Source organism: Cetorhinus maximus, chromosome 4, assembly GCF_964194155.1.
Source record: "Cetorhinus maximus chromosome 4, sCetMax3.hap1.1, whole genome shotgun sequence".
Classification (NCBI taxonomy): Eukaryota; Metazoa; Chordata; class Chondrichthyes; order Lamniformes; family Cetorhinidae; genus Cetorhinus; species Cetorhinus maximus.
In genome coordinates, this window is record NC_135882.1 from 79,592,780 (window position 1) to 79,608,524 (window position 15,745).

The 15,745-nt window shown below is 39.9% G+C and overlaps 1 protein-coding gene across 1 annotated transcript in view; it reads left to right on the forward strand.

Annotated features, from left to right (window-relative positions):
• The window catches only part of cpa6 (carboxypeptidase A6), a 136,866-nt gene that overhangs the window by 44,748 nt on the left and 76,373 nt on the right, over window positions 1–15,745 (forward strand). The window lies entirely within an intron of this gene.

Sequence of the window (15,745 nt, forward strand, 5' to 3'; positions counted from 1 at the left end):
CAATCACGCCTGCGTGCCCAGATGATCCAGCATAGGGGATGATTCTGGCAAGCAGGGTTTATAATTAGATGCAAATGTATTAAAATGACGTTCCTGATATGCGGCGGCAGGAAATGTGGCCCGCTGTTGACGGATGGAGTGGACGATCGCAAACGATGGTGTGAAACTGATTTTTGGCCTTCTCACCATATCATTTCCTCCCGCCTACCATGATGCCTGTTGCCAATTGGGCTGGAAAATTCCAGCCACTGAGACAGATACAAAAAGGGAGAGACTGAGAGGAGGAGACAGAGGGAAACTGAGACATGGACATCAGACCCCGAAAGAGAAAAGTTCAATGAGGGAGTGGATCAAGACTCAGATGCACAGAGGGAGAGAGAAACTTAAACAGCAGATGCATAGAGAGAGAGAAACCCTAGACAAACATTGAGAGACAGAGTGAGAGGCCCAGACCCAGAGAGAATGAGACAGAGGGAGAGACTGGCACAACTGACCCAAAGAGACCCTAACCATTGAGAGGGAGAAACCCAGAAACACAGAGGGAGACAATCCTGAGTCGCCAGTCCATCCAGTCTCCCCTCTGCTTAATGCCTTCACTCAGGCTTTGGTAGCCTCCTCCTTCATACCTAGTCCCTCACTGCCCCTTTAGACAGATTTGCAGCTATGTGCTGCACAAACTTGCCATGGATAGAACCTAACTATAGACTTGGACAGGGAGCAGCTGCAAACTGTGCAGGACCAGGAGTGTGAGGATCTGATTGTCCAACTCTTCGAGTGAGCTATGCATTTTGGCGCAAACATTTTCTATCGTGTGTGTGTGGGGGTGTGTGTAACTGTAGTTCTGTGTGTGGGTGTAGTGCTGGCCATAAGGACAACATGAAAGATTTGTATATTCTGGGAAAAGTTACTCCCAAAGCAAGGGTGAAACAATGGGATTTACAGATCAAAAAGAAGAAAATATATTTAAAGAAAGATGGAAAGCTGCACAGGGAGTTGCCCTGTGAGACCTTGAGAGGTGGACTGTGTGAAATCGACCTGTGAAAAAGCAGTCACTAACCACCCCTGAGAAGAGCTGATTTGATCCAGAGTGCAAGGTTTTATTAAAAGCTTTAGAGTTCCATTGTCGAGTGAGAGGGAGAGAGAAGATGTGAAATACCTCCCTATAGCAACGGTGGCCACTTGCAGTAATAGTGCTGGATGTTTTTATAGATTAAGAATCTATTTGGACTGTTGCCTGAAAAGGGCGTGTAGTTGGAAGTCTAGTTTAGAAGTCTTTTGGGAACTATTATAAGACTAAGTTTAACTGTATAACTGTAAGCTTGTGTGTTTAACTTCTTTTTTGTTAAGAAATATTTTAATTTAATCTTTAAAATCTCCAAGGGCAGAATTTTGCCCTTGGTGGGGCTGCTTGGCAGGGGGTGGTCGGGAATCCGCCCGTGATTGGCACTGCATCGCGATTTCACGCTGGCAGGCCAATTAAGGCCCGCCCAGCGTGAAACGCGAGCGACAGTGCTAAGTGTTGCCTGTGCAGGCAGGGGGAGGAGGGCAAGCAGGCCGAGCATGAATTTCACTCGTGCAAGTGAGTGAGCGCTGTATCATCTCACTGAGACACGGAACTGCCTCAGGGAGATGAAAAGATATGAAAAAAAAATTTTTTTTTTAATGAAATGAAACGTATCCCCTCGTGATTCTGTCACATGAGCAGGGACTTGTTTTTAATTAAATTTTAAAACTTATTATTATTTTCTTTTGGAAACCTCACCCCACCCATGGATGAGGTTTCCAAAAAATGAAAAGGCCACTTTGTCCTTTTTGCCTGCCTGCCAACTGTTAGGTCGGATGGGCAGCAGAAAAATTAATTTAATTGATTATTTAATGGCCTTAACAGGCCTTTTAATTGTCGGCGGGCGCGCTGCCGACTCTGGCGCGCGCTCACCGACCAAACTATCGCACGACTGCGCATTGACGTTGGCACGCTCAGCCGATGTCAACGCACATCATTTCATGCTCGAGCGGGTTGGGTGCAGGCCTGCCCGCTGAGTGAAAATTTCTGCCCCAAAGGTGGTGTGGACTCTTTACTTCTGACTTCAGTGTACATACCTTCTCGTATTAAATACAAGTTGCAAAAATCTTTGTGATAGCTTGACCAAGTTTCCCTTTGGGATTAGATCAGCCTGTCAATTACCATCTCCTATATCATAACAAAATTGGGGGCTGATGCGGGGTTTTTTTAAAATTCCTTGATTGGCTTGGAGTTGGTGAATCTGAAGGCTACGAGTGTGAGAAGAACATTGAACTCAGGAGTTGGTGTTGAGGGATTTTAAAGCGGTTAAACTGCAAAAATGGCTTTAATGATTGCTAAGACTTTTCTGAGAGTAGAAGATGTAACCCTGATTGGTTTACAACAAGTAACTAAGGCTAAGTTAACAGAATTGGCTGATAAATTGCAGTTAGGATTAACCGCAGGGACTGAGGAAGGCAGACATAATTGAAGTAATAGCATAGCATTTGAAATTGGAAAGGATACCTGAAATTAGTAAGTCACAGCTGGATGTAGTGAGACTTCAGTTACAAATAAAGAAACTTGAACAAACAATGGAAATGAAAAACTTGAATTAGAGGCAAAAGAAAAAGAGAGAGAATTTCAAAGGGAGCAAGCAGAAGGCAGGAGAGAGAAAGAAAACAGGAAAGGCAGTTGGGACTGGAGAAGTTAGCAATAGAGGAAAGAGAAAAAGGGAGAGAAAGAGAATGCCAGCTTAAAAAGCTGGACCTTAAAAAGAGACCTCAGAGGCTGAGGAAGGTTCTGATGGTGAAACAAATGGTTTCAACCCAAAAGCTAGTGGGGAGATGTTTAAATTTGTACAGGCTCTTCTGAAGTTTGTAGAAAGGGATGTAGAGGTGTTCTTTGTTTCATCTGTGAAGATAGCTCAGCAAATGAAATGACCACAAGAAATGTGGATATTGCTTTTACAATCTAGGTTGATAGGTAGAGCTCATGAGGTATATGCATCGCTGTCAGAAGAAGTATCTGTGGATTATGATGCAGTAAAAAAGGCTATTCTGAGTGCATATGAGTTGGTTCCTGAGGCGTACAGGCAGAAATTTAGGAATATAAGGAAACAGCCTAGTCAGACTTATATTGAGTTTGAGAGAGTAAAACAAAGTAATTTCTACCAGTGGATGCGGGCATTAAAGGTAGAGATGACATTTGCAGCTCTTAGAGAAGTAATCCTTTTGGAAGATTTTAAAGATTCACTTCCTTCAGTAGTTAGAGTTCACGTGGAAGAACAGAGGGTTAAAATGGCAAGGCAAGCAGCAGAGATAGCTGATGATTATGAGCTCACCCATAGATCTAAATCTTTCTTTCCATCATCCATTTAAATCGGAGAAGGATCGGAAGTGGGAAGGTAAGAGGAAGTCAGGGAAGAGAAGCGACCGCTGGAAATTCTCTCGAAATTTCCCATTAGACCAGAAAGGAAGGTGCTGAGGTTAGAAGTGACACTCGAAAACTTATATGTTTCCATTGTAATAAGGTGGGGCATACGAAGTCAATGTTTTGGAGGTTACAGGGAAAACCTATTGAAGTAGTTGGAACACAGAAAAGTCCTGGAAATAAGAGTACTGTGGGTTCTGAGATCCAGAGGCAAGAAAGAAACAATGGTTTGTGTTCAGATGGTGCAGGAAGAATCAGTGGTAGGTATAGAAGTGGGAATATGTTCACAATTTACCCAAGGAAGTTCTGAAGGGCAGGTTACAGAAATGTTTAAAGATTTTGTATGTGAAGGGAAAGTCTATCCATGTGTACAGTGTGGAGCAGCCAAATATATCAAAATTTTAAGGGACACAGGATCTAGTCAGCCGTTAATGTTATGGGATAGTGCTATTTGTTGTCCAGAGTGGGTATTGCTGGAAAGAGTAGTAATAAATGGAATTCATGGAGATACTAAATATAGTCTGTTGTGTAAGGTAATTTAAAAAGTAGATTGAAAACAGGCAAGGTGATAGTTGGAGTAGTGGAAAAATTGCATATTGCAGGGGTCCAATTTACCCTAGATAATGATATATCTGGGTCACAAATATTGGTGATGCCTACTGTAGTCAAGCAGCCAGCGGCAACGCAATCAATAGAGACGTGGCAGAAAGAGCATCCTGGATTGTTTCCAAATCATGTGGTAATGAGATCACAAACTCTCAGGTTGAAACAGGAAGAGAAAGAATCTAAAAGAAAGGGGAAGGATGCTGACATTCAATTAGCTGGATCTGTCTTTGAAAAGATTGTGCAGGAAGAGAAGGTTGAAGAAAGTGAGGCTGAAGTGTTTAGCTCAGTGAAATTAGTAGAATTACAGCAGAAAGATCCATCAATAAAGCAGTTATACCAGACAGCTTATTCTGAAGCAGAGGCAGAATGTATTCCAGAATGCTATTTCCTTAAAAATAATATGTTAATGAGGAAATGGAGACCGTCTCATATTCCGGCAGATGAAAAGCGGGCACCAGTACATCAAATAATAATTCCATCTGGATATGGATATGAAATATTAAGAGTGGCTCGTGAAATTCCGATAGCTGGACATTTTTAGGAATTAGGAAAACTCAGCCTAAAATCCAAAAACATTTTTATTGGCCTGGACTGCATAAGGATGTAATCAAATTCTGTAGAACATGTCACACAAGTCAGATGATAGGAAAACCTCAAGCAGTGTTTAAACCTGCACCTTTGATTCCAATTCAGGCATTTGGGGAATGTTTTAGCAGGGTCCTGATTGATTGTGCAGGGCCCCTCCCTTGGACCAAAAGTGGAAATCAATACTTACTGATAGTACAGTCCACCAGATTTCTGGAAGCAATACCTTTATGAAATATTACAGCAAAGACAATAGTGGAGGAGATGACCAAATTGTTTACAAGAAATGGGTTACCAAAAGAAATACAATCAGATCAGGGTTCAAATTTCATGTGGCAGCTGTTTAAGGAAGTAATGAACAGCCTGAGGATAAAGTAGTTTAAATCATCAGCTTATCACCCTGAATCACAAGGTGCTTTAGAGAGCTGGCATCAAATTTTAAAAACTATGATGAGAGCATGTAGTCAAGACTACTCACAGGACTGGGATCGAGGGGTTCCATTCTTGTTATTCGCTATTAGGGATGTCCCTAAAGAATTGACAGGGTTTAGTCCTTTTGAATTAGTCTATGGTCATGAAGTAAGGGGACCACTTAAGTTGATTCAGGAGAAACTAGTGGGTCAAGGTTTGGAAACTACTCCTGGATTATGTGACAAAATTCAGAGAAAGATGGGCAGAGCATGTGAGTTGGCTAAGGAACACAGCAAGTGATAAAGATAAGTGCAGATAAGAGTGTTATGACACAGCAGTTGGTAAAGACTGTTATTTAAAATCCCAGAGGGAAACTTTAAACAATTGTCATAACCTGTACTTTCAAGTGGTATGTTTGAAATGCAGCTCAATATTAAGGAATAAGACCACCAGTTCTTCAGAGGTTTTTTATATCAAACTACATGAGACATTTATTAATTTACACAAGTTAAACATATACACATTAGTATACAAATTAGGCTACAAATTAGTATGATCGTAACTTTTTAACAAATTCCCAAACTAATCTCCAATAAGGCAACAACAACCCATGACTTTAAGCAGACACCAGGCAAAGCATTTTCACCTTATATATTCAAAATGAGGTTCCTTTCACTTTGGTTCCTTTGCAGACAGTTGTAGGCTTACAGCTGCTTTGATGTTACATGCCTCTACCCTGCACGCACAAAACTGCTTCCTGTTATACCCGGAACTTCTCTTTGAATATATATTCTCATTGTATCACTAGGCTCTTTGAACTCCACCTCTCCTAACAATAAAACCCCTTTCATAGTACCAATTTTATTAGTAATATAAACATATTGCTTGGTGTCTCCTAGCTAGGTGCAAGATTTCATTCATCTTTGTGAATGTTCTATTCAACAAAATGCAAATGCATTCTACCTTACTGTTTACATCTCAAAATTATACATCAAAGCACCAGACTAGCTCACTTTAATCCAATAAAACACATGCAGACACACCCGTGGACTAAATCTCTATTTAAAAAAAATAATTCCCAATAACATTATATACATTAATAGCTTCATGACATCCCCCTTCCTATCAAAAAATGAACTGTCATAATTCTAAAAGACGGCTTTATTTTTTAATAACCCATCTCACACTATCTTCTATATTTATTACACTATTACATTACCAGATGCATGCATTAACATAACAATATACATACTCAAGTCCTTGGTATCAACAGAAATCACTCCAGTTCAGTGTCCAGGGTTTTAAAAATGTCCAATCCTCCTTTAATCTTCAAACTCTTGGTAACACAACTGCAAACAGGTTCTCTCTTCCAGCAATATGTATAATCCGTAGATTAAATGGCTATAATAACAGACTCCATCTGAAAAGTCTTGCACTTTTGTCTCAAAATTTGTCCAGAAACTTCAAAGGATTTATGATCTGTATACACAATTGTTTCTGATGAATTGTTTGCAAAATAAATTTCAAAATGTTGCAATGCTAACACCAAACACAAAGTCTCTTTTTCGATCGTTGAATATCTTCTCTGTTGTATATTCAGCTTCCATGAAAAATATCCTATCGGTTTTTCAATTCCAGTGTCATCTACTTGTAACAGTACAGCCCCAATGCGTATATTGCTTGTGTCAATGGCCAACTTAAATTGCTTGGCATAATTGGGTACTGCCAAAACTGGTGTCGTAGTTAATACATTTTTCAAACTATCGAATGACTTCTGACACTCCAGTGTCCATTGGAACCTCTTGTTCTTTTTTAGTAGTTCAGTTAGTGGAGCAACCACTCAGCTAAAATTTAGTACAAATTTCCCGTAAAACCCACTCATGCCCAGAAATCTCAAAACCTCTCATTTTGTTGTAGACACTGGAACATTCACGATAGCCTTGACTTTCACATCTCTCAGAGCCACCTTACCATGTCCAATGGTATGGCCTAGATACATAACTTGCGCTTTTGCAAATTCACTTTTAGCCAAGTTCATCACCAAATTAGCTTCTCGTAGTTGAATAAATAATTCTTCCAGATGCCATAAATGCTTCTCCCACATCTGACAAAACGATTAGATCATCAATAGAAACAGCTCAATTGCTTAGACCTGTAATTCCTTTGTTTGTCAGCCTTTGAAATGTCGCAAGTGCATTCTTCATACCAAATGGCATTCCTTTAAACTGATATAGTCCACTTGGTGTTACAAAAGCTGATATCTCCTTTGTTCTCTCTTTGACAGGGAAGGTAACCATAAGGAGGTATTAGTAGTGACAGATAAGGAAAAGGAGGCAGAAATGAAGGATTCTGAAATTGACTTTCCTCTAACTAAATTGAACAATGAGGGGGTACTTAAAAAATTAAAAGTGATGCTGAGTTAGAAGGAAGGTATTTCACAGCTTCTCTCTCCCTCACTCTTTTTCACAGGCTATTTCACACAGCCTACCTCTTAAGATCTCACAGGGCCACTCCCCACACAGCTTTCTATCTTTCTTTAAATATATTTCCTCCCTTTTGATTTGTAAATCCCACTGTTTCATCCTTGCTTTGGAAGTTAGTTTTCCCGGAATATAAAAATCTTTCATGTTGTCCTTATGGCCAGCACTCAGTTGGGGGGGCGCGGGGGGAACTTAATAACTTTGCCTTGTTTATCTTGCCAGTTGTAAAATATCTTATCATGTCCCTTTGAAAATCAAATAACTTCTCAACGTATCTACAAATGCAAATTCCATTCACACTGCACCTGCTGAGACTTCATCTTAGCTCACCCATTTCCATTTCAACAGACAAGTGTCAGAATGATTTGGAAAAACAATTGCAGTCACACAAAGCTATTTGTGGGAATAAGCTGGGAAGAACAAATTTGGCTATGCATGCTGTGGATGTGGGAGATTCAATTTCAATAAGGCAACATCCTTAAATTTAATCCAGTAAAATTAGTTCAAGTGCAAAAAGAAATCAAATCCATGCTTCAGAATGACATTATGGGATTTAGTTGCAGTAACAGGAGTTCACCTACTGTGATGGTACTGCAACCAAATGGAACACAAGGACTGTGTGTGGATTATCGAAAAGTAAACGTAGTGACAAAAGTGGATTCATATCCTATTCCATGATTGGAAGATTGTATTGAGAAAGTGGGACAATCAGAATTTATCACAAAGATTGACTTGCTGCGAGGATATTGGCAAGTGCTCTTGTCAAACAGAGCGAAAGAGATATCAGCTTTTGTAACACCAGATGGACTATATCAGTTTAAAGTTATGCCATTTGGTATGAAGAATGCAGCAGCAACATTTCAAAGATTGACAAATAAAGTAATTGCAGGACTGAGCAATTGCGCTGTTTATATTGACAATTTGGTAGTTTTCAGTCAAATGTAGGAGGAGCATTTACAACATCTGAAAGAACTGTTTGATTGACTGCAAGAAGCTAATTTGGTAGTGAACTTGGCTAAGAGTGAATTTGTGAAAGTGCAAACTACATATTTAGGTCACACCGTTAGACCCGGTCAGGTGGCCTCACGAGATGTAAAAGTAAAAGCCATCATGAATTTCCAAGTGCCTACAACAAAATGGGAAGTTTTGAGATTTTTAGGCATGAGTGGATTTTATCGGAAGTTTGTACCAAATTTTAGCAATGTGCTTGCTCCATTGACTGAACTACTAAAAAAGAACAAGAAATTTCAATGGACATGGGAGTGTCAGAATGCATTTGACAGTTTTAAAACTGTGTTGACTACTACACTAGTTTTGGCTCATTATGCCAAGTTGGCAATTGATGCAAGTGATTTGGGTATTCGTGCTGTGTTGTTACAAGAGAATGAAGCAGGAATTGAAAAGCTGGTAGGATATTTTTCACGAAAGCTGAATGTACATCAGAGAAAATACTCATCCATCAAAAAAGTGACTCTAGGTCTGGTGTTAGTGTTGTAGCATTTTGAGGTTTATGTTGCAAGCAATTCTTCAGAAACAATTGTTTACAGACCACAATGCTTTAAAATTTCTTGTCAAATTTCGAGACCAAAGTGCCAGACTGTTCAGATGGAGTTTATTACTGCAACTGTTTAATTTACAGACTATACATGTGGCTGGACGAGAAAATTTAGTTGCAGGTGCGTTGTCAAGAGTTTAAAGTTCAAAGGAAATTGGCATTTAAAACATGGACAATTGACTGGAATGATCTCTGTTGATATGGAGGCCTTGTTTAGTCATGTTAATGCATGTGCTTAGTACTGTAATAGTTTGTGTATAGAGGTAAGTATGGTAAATAATGCGAAATGGGTTGAGAAAATGAAACTGTCTTTTAGAATTATGACAGTTCATTGTCCATAAGGATGGAGGTGTAAAGGAAATATTTTTTCCCAATATTACTGTCGATTACTGAAACAGGTTTTTGTGTGTGTGTGTGTTTGTATGATTAATTTAATTAAAGTAAAGATGGTCAGACTGAAAGGTTTCAATCATCAATGGGGTTAAGTGTAAAACAGGCATTTTGAAATGGAAATGGGTGAGCTAAGATGAAGTCTCAGCAGATGCAGTGTGAATGGAATTTGCATTTGTAGATACGTTGAGAAGTTATTTGATTTTCAAAGGGACATGATAAGATATTTTACAACTGGCAAGATAAACAAGGCAAAGTTATTACATTTTTTTTCCCCCCAGTGCTGGCCATAAGGACAACATGAAAGATTTTTATATTCCGGGAAAACTAACTTCCAAAGCAAGGATGAAACAGTGGGATTTACAAATCAAAAGGGAGGAAATATATTTAAAGAAAGATAGAAAGCTGTGTGGGGAGTGGCCCTGTGAGATCTTAAGAGGTAGACTGTGTGAAATAGCCCTGTGAAAAAGAGTGAGAGGGAGAGAGAAGCTGTGAAATACCTTCCTTATGACAACAGTGGGAGCTTGTGGCAATATTGCTGGATGTTTTTATAGATTAAGAATCTATTCGGACTGTTTCCTGAAAGGGGTATATAGTTGGGAGTCTGGTTAAGTAGATATCTTTTGGGAAATGTTATAAGACTAAGTTTAGCTGTATAACTGTAAGCTTGTGTGTTTAACTTATTTTCTTTCATTAATAAATGTTTTAATTTAATCTTTAAAATGTCCAAAGATGGTAGTGGACGCTTTACTTCTGACTTCAGTGTATATACCTTCTCTTAATAAATATAAATGGCAAAATCCTTGTGATCGCATGGCTTGAATCTTCTGGTCGGTGCGCGGGGGCGGGCCCTGCTCGCCGACGTGTAAAATGACACGCGGTAACGTCGGGCGTGCATCCTGATGTCACCGCGCGTCGTTCTGATCTTCAGTTCGGCGGGCCCACACCAGAATTGGCTGTGTGCCCGCTGAATTGTCAAAGGCCAGTTAAGGCCATTAATCCTCTCATTAAAGTCATTACCAGGGCTGCCCGTCCAACCTTAAGATTGGCGGGCAGGCGAAGAGCCCAGGCAGCCTTCACATTTTTCATGGAACCTCATCCATGGGCGGAATGAGGTTTCATGAAGGGTTCATAAGTTTAATAAAATTTTTAATTAAAATTAATTTACATGTTCCACCTCATGTGACATTATCACATGAGGGGACATGTCTGAATAATTTTGTTTTCTTTACTTTGATTATGAAAAATTGAAATAATCTCCCTGAGGCAGCTCCGTGCCTCAGGGAGATTTCTGCGCTCTTTCTAATTGGCCTGCCCATGTAAAATGGTGGCACGCAGCTGATCGTGGGCGGCAATCGGCTGCGCGCCTGCCTGCGCCTGCTCCTGCCCAGCCCACCCGATGGGAGGAAAATTCTCCCCCAAGTTTCCCTTTGGGATTTGGTCAGCCTGTCAATTACCATCTGGCATATTATAACATTATGGCAGGTGACGTTAACTCCTCTTTCCCACCCTGCTTCGCCCACCCATGCTCCCCCGTTCCTCAGTCTTGTCAATGTTGGAAACATCACTCAGCGCTTGATGGGAGGTGAAAAACACAGCAGAACTGCCTCGATTAATACTCAGCCCTGCAATGACTTTGATCAAAAAGGCTGGGGTTAATTTCTTTTTCTATATTTAGTTGGAGTTTACTCAGGTTAACACATCTCCAAGTAACAGGTTCAACACGCTCTCCATCCCCTCTCCCATCTAAAACCATACTCTAACACCTGCTGTATCTGTGATTATCAGGAATCACTCCTTGCTTGTAAAAATCCATGCATGCTGGGGGAAAATAGCCAAAATTGTCCCACTATCGGTCCCTGCCACTTCAAACATCCAAACGGCAGGACTGAGCATGTGCACTCCTCCGGAGCCCATTGAAGAGCACTGCAACTTCTGGGTTTCAGTACAAGTGATATTGCCAGAACATGCCCTGCGTTCGCAGCCTTCAATGGCAGCCTCAGTGAGTGGTGAAAGGCTCTTTGATTTAACTACTCCCTGCTGCAAATAATTGCATTCTCCAATAAACACCTGTGCAAATAAATTACTCCTAATCTCTTAATTTTAAATGCTTTCTTCATTATATACTGTCCAGTACTAGTATTTTCTTATTCACCCAATTAATAATTTCATAATTTCTATTTACGTTCCTGATTACCTTCTTTGCTCCACTGGGAATAGTCCTCACAACGATAATTTTCCATATTTAGCATTTTCCTGGTAAAGCTGAGCTGAACATGCTCTATTGCTTTAATATCATTTCTGTAATGGAGCATCCAAAGCTATGCACTCATGCCCTAACTGTGGTCTAACCAATGGTTTTGTATAAATGCATCATTACTTCTTTATCCTTGCACTCCACACCCTTGCTTATAAAATCCAAAATGCTACTGATCATTTTTATAATGTGCACCAACATTTTAAAGGAATTATCTTCTGAACACATAATTCTGTCTGTTCATCCACAGCCTCAAGTGTCTTTCTTTTAAATGTATATTCCTATTCCTTGTTTTTACCTCAAGATACATACGTCACACTTGTCCACATTAAATTGCACCTTCAGCTTGTTGGCCCATCCTTACATTCTAGCACTATAATTAAATCCTTGATTATTACTGCTATTCACCTCACAGTTCCATCCCTCTATCTCTCCTGAATATATTCTTGCTGGAATATTAAGTTCCTCTGTCAAAACCTAAACTAAGCCTCTGCAATTGCTATTATAGCATATCCATACTTAATGGTGCTTCTAGCTTTTCTACTTTGCTTGCACATACCTACTATTATCTCATCCTAACTTTTTTTGGAATGTTGGCCCTCGTTCTCTTTTTCTTACCTTTCTCATTTAGCTTTTTGATGTCCCTTGTTCCTTCTACAACAGTTTTTTAAATCTCTCATGAGCCCAAAGACACTTTCCTTTTTTGCTGGTAATATTTTCTCACTATTAATTTCAGCTAAGCCTTCTGCTTCTCTTCCGCCACTGTTATTTATCCTGCTTTTTCTAGCCTCAAGCCTAGTCTTTACAGAAGTACTCTGCCATATTCATTCAAATCCTGTCACTGCTCAACTTAATCTCAAAGACATTTGTTCTGTTCCAGTTTGGATGAAAGTCATCTGTTATTCAGGTCTTGCTTTTCAATCTAACACATAACTTAAACTCTCGCTGCAGTACCTCAAACAAACTTTTGCTTAGAGCATTGGTTCCAACATGAAGGATGATTTTTGGCTGCTATCTACAGTACTCCTACTGAAAAGTTTATCCACCTATTCCATGTCTTTCACCCTAGCACATATTGCCTAAGTTTTGAAGTCTCCCATTGGAACTATATTCTCTGATCTCTGTTATCACCTGAGTGAATCTACATTGTATTTTTAATGCTGCTCCATGATTCTTTCTATAATGAGATGCACAGGACTGTACATGTGCTCCAACTGTGTTGCGATGTAGAAATATGCCATCAACAGTGTATTTTACAGTGCATGTTCTGGAGAAAAATGTGTGGTTAGTGGTTCCTTTCCCATCCCCCCCCTCACCATTCATTCTTCTGTCACTTCTTCCTCCTATGAAATTCCTTGCCTTTTGCCTTTCCTCTATCTACTGTCCAAACACACACACACACACACACACCCATTACTGCCCCTACACACTCAGATGGCCATCCTTACCTTTCTCTTTTTAAATTATCCATTCTATCCCTGTATTGTTCTCTTCCCTCTTACATTATCCTGAGCTTTCCATTCATTCACTAACCTCAAGGATAGGTTCTACATCTGAGGTCTTTCCCCTCAACCCATTTCCCTTCTTACCTCCCATTCCTACCCTTATCTCCTATAATTTTACATCAAAGTGGCTTTGTTTAATTTTATTATTCAACATACTTTTAGGGTAGAATTTCTATTTTGGGACAATCGGCAATCTGAGCTCAAACTGTGCTCAAAATTGCGCCAGTCTATTTAAAAAACTGGCATCTAACTGTCAATGTGGATAAGTGCCCAGCTATGTACTGACCACAAAAAGCAGGACAAATCCAATCCAGCCAATTACTGCAGTTCAGTCTACTATCAACTAACCAACAAAATAATGGAAGGTCTTGTTGACAGTTTTGACAAGCGGCATTTACCTGCTCACCAGTGCTCAGTATGGGTTCCGCCAGGGCCAATCTGCTCCAGGTCACATCACAACCTTGATCCAAACATGGACACAAGAGCTGAATTCAAGAGGAGAGGTGAGAGTGACTGTCCTTGGCATTAAGGCAACATTTAATTGTGTGTGGCATCAAGGGGCCTTAACAAAACTGAAGTCAATAGGAATTGAGGGAAAACTCTCCACTGGCTGAAGTCATGCCTAGCACAAAGGGAGATGGCTGTGGTTGTTGAAGGCCAATTGTCTCAGTCCCAGACATGACTGCAGGAATTCCTCAAGGTAGCGTCCTAGGGCCAACCACCTTTAACTGCTTCATCGATGACCCTCCCACCATCATAAGGTCAGAAGTGAGGGTGTTTGTAATGATTGTACAATGTTCATAATATGCACAACTCTTCAAATATTAAAGCACTCCGTGCTCGCATGCAGGCAGATCTGGACAAAATTCAGTCTTGGGCTGATAAGTGGCAAGTAATATTAAGTGCCAAGCAATGACCATCTCCGATAATAGAGAATCTAGCCATCTCCCATTGACATTCAACCATCACCATCACTAAATGCGCCAGCTTCAACATCCTCAGGGTCACCATTGACCAGAAAGTTAAAGGGACCAGCCATATAAATACTGTGGCAACAAATGCAGGTCAGCAGCTGCGAATTATGCAGCAAATAACTATTCTCCTGACTTTTCAAAGCATGTCCACCATGTTTAAGTCACAAGTCAAGACTGTGATAGAATATTCTCCACTTGCCTTGGTGAGTGCAATTCCAACAACATCCAACAAGCTCAACACCATTTAGGATCAAGCAGTCTGCTTGATCAGCACCCTGTCCATCATGTTAAACATTCACTCCCTCCACCACTGATGCACAGTGGTGACAGAGTGTACCATCTATAAGACTGCAGCAATTTTCCAAGGCTCCTTCGACAGAACCTCCCTAACTCATGACCTCGAACACCTAAAAGAACAAGGATAGCAGACACATGCCAACACCACTACTTGCAAGTTCCTCTCCAAGGCACTTGTCATCCTGATTTGGAACTATATTGCCATGTCACTGGGTCAAAAACCTGGAACTCCATTCTTAACAGCACTCTGGGTGTACCTGCACCTCATGGACTGCAGCGGTTCAAGAAGGCAGCTCAGCACCACCTTCCCAAGGGCAGTTAGGAATGGGCAATAACTGCTGGCCCAGCCAGCGGCGCTCATCCCCCAAATAAATATAAGAACAAAATTTATTATATTTCCCTCTCAATTTTCAATTTTCTATTCAAAACGTATTTGCATGTCTTTGAACCTGCTCAATCCTGCAGGGTTTTAGAACATAATTTTTTCTTGCAGTAAAAAATATCCTTTACCTACTTGGTAGTAGCAACCTTGTATAGTTTTATTAATGCAGCTGAAATTGTTTTATCACAAAAAAATTAGTGCTTTTAATAAGACTGGCTAGTCCACCACCTGAGAGTGACTAATTTTAAATAAATGAAAATGTCTTTAAAAAAACTATACAGAACCATTTATTGGTTTCATTGATATACAGTAGTCAGTTTCTTAGTAAACTAAAATGTTTACTTTTTAAAAGGTGCCCATTAGAGCACTTGCGCTTACAAAATGCTTAATTTTAAGAGCCTCCTTAGGCCCACAGGCAACTTGCCATGGTTATTAATTCAATCTGACCAGTTTAATTATGTTTCTAGCGTGTTTTTTTAAAAATTTATGGAAAAGATTGCGGAAACTCGATTTGCTATGGAGACAATTTGTGCTTGGAATTTCTCAATCCTTTGCGCTGAATAGACCGATATTGGGCGAATTGCATGGAAAAGATTTGGTGCAACCTTGTGGAAACTCCCACTTTTTAGAAAAAGAATCAAATTACAATAAGGAGAGAGGTAGTCTGTCAGCCATTCTCTCTATATTTTGTCTTTGTTTCTTTCTCTCTCACAGGTGTCAATAATAGAATATTTATATTTTCAAACTGACATAATTAGAGGTTTTGTGCTTGCTTCAAAATTTAAATGGTGTTTTTCTTTGAAAAATGTTCTACACTGTGAATTAATAAGACCCACAAACATGTAGGTCCAGAACAGAAGCTACACTTTT